This window comes from Mus pahari, chromosome 12 (assembly GCF_900095145.1).
Source record: "Mus pahari chromosome 12, PAHARI_EIJ_v1.1, whole genome shotgun sequence".
Taxonomy (NCBI): Eukaryota; Metazoa; Chordata; class Mammalia; order Rodentia; family Muridae; genus Mus; species Mus pahari.
The window spans coordinates 32,102,345-32,104,605 of NC_034601.1; positions in this window are offsets into that span (position 1 = coordinate 32,102,345).

Below are 2,261 nucleotides of genomic sequence, written 5' to 3' on the forward strand. Positions count from 1 at the left end.
GACAGCAGAAATGGAGAAAGAAAATGAAGTGTCTGTCATCTTCTGGGCAAGATACAGCATTGTGATCCTAAACTCAACAGCGGTTGCGGATGCCTACACTGGAGCTGTACAAGGATGGGCCCACCAACATGTTTGGATGAAAGGGGGACTTGGGGCCCTACCCATCAGTATGGAAGTATTTGCTGCTTATAGAGTCAGGAAGAGGGAATGTCATTGCCCTCAGTTTGTACCCAACTGGTCACTCTACTAGGTTCCAAAGGGTAAATCCAATCCAGTGTCACACAGATGGCTCTGCTTAAACTAAATGTGTCACAAAATAAAGTGAAGTCATGAATTTAAAAGGGAGTAGTAGGGATGGGGGAAGGGAACATTGTAGTGATGGGAAGGAGGTAACAGTGTGTGGTGTAGAGTGATCACAAAACATCATATATATGTATGAAATTGTCAAAGAGCAAATGAAAAAAAAAAAGTGCTAATCTAGAAGTATACCTGATTTCAAGACATACTGAGGAGACACAGTAACCAAGATAGTTGGTACTGACCTAAAAGCAGAAACACAGGCCAAGGGAATAGAATAGGAAAACAAAAAACAAATCCATGTCCCTACAGACAATTTTTGACAGAACAACACTGGGGAAAAGAGTCTCGTTGTTACACTGTGTCTGGCTAACTGGGTGTCTACAAACAGAATACTGAAACTTCACATCTATGGCTCTCAGAGTATCCAAAGTCCTCTTCTGCCCTTTGCAGATAAGAGGCATACATGTAGTACACAGACATACATACAGGACAGACATGAAATAACAATTTAAAAAATATTAGGCAGAAGGAGGCAGGGGCAGGAGGATTAGGGTTTCTGCCTGGCCTGGGATAACTGAGACCTTGTCTCAAAACACGAACCAAAATCAAAACAAACAAAACCCTCATAAAGTTGAGAAGGAAAAATGATGATGGTGATAGAGGAGAAACTGGAGGGGAGGGAATTGGGACAGATTTGATCAGAACACAGTATATGCATGGATGAAATTCTCAAATAATAAAAACAATTACATGAACTATCCCAAAAAGTTGAGAAATAGCACTAAGTACAAAAGACATGTGGGTGGGCAGGAAGGAAGGAAGGGAAGGAGGGAAGGAGGGAAGGAGAGAGAGTGGGAGATAACAAGACACAGGCACACATAACATGTTGCATCTCTGAGATGTGTTTGGATGGAAAGAGCAAACCAGCAACATTTACTTTGTCTAAACTCATGATGTTACAGTTAGAAATATGCATCCATGAATTACTTTCCTGGTGCTGTGATAAAATACCATGACTATGGGCAACTTAAAGAGAGCATTTGTTTTGGCTCCTGCTTCCACAGTGATGAGTCTATGAAAGTAGAGNAGCAGCATGCAGCCATCAGTAGACTTGGTGGCAGGAGTAGGAAGTGGAGAGCTCACATCTTGAACTGTAAATTCCAAGANNGCCTGGAAATGATTTAAACTATNAAAGACTACAACCGCNAATCAAGACCACTGTACCAAGCAGAATTATCTGTCACAACAAAAGAAGAGAAACTTTCTTCANTAAAAATAGGTCAAAATTCATGACTATTATTGCAGTTCAAGCANGTTAAGGAAACTAGTCCTTCAGACACAAATACAACAAACACAGTTTCATCTAATTTNATAAAACAAATACAACCAGATGCAAATACGCATATTAACCCCAACACAATAATAGTGGGTGACTTCAGGACTCTCAACAATAGACAGGTCAGCTACACCAGCAGTTCTGTGGTTGTGACTCCTTTGGCGGTTGCATATCAAATATCCTGCATATCAGTTNTTTACAACTCTTAACAGTACCAAAATTAAAGTTACAGAGTAGCAACAAAATATTTTGGGGCTGGGGGGGTCACTACAATATGAGGAACTGTATTAAACTGGTTGCAATATTAGGAAGGTTGAAAACCATTGAGCTAGACAAAACCAGAAATATCTGAGTTAAATGACTATGTGTCAAATAGACCTAACAGACATATAGAACACAATTTCCAAACACAGAAGAAAACACATTCTTCTCAGCAGATTTAAAATAGATACTATATTATGCTAAAGAGCAAGTCTTAAAATAAGATGGATGAAGCTGCCCAAAACTACACACTGGAGAAAAAGACAGCCTCTTCAGAAAATGGTGTGGGAAATTAAATGTGCACATGCAGAAGAAAAAAATTATACCCAAACTCTCATCCTATATAAAAGGCATTTCTTGGGGC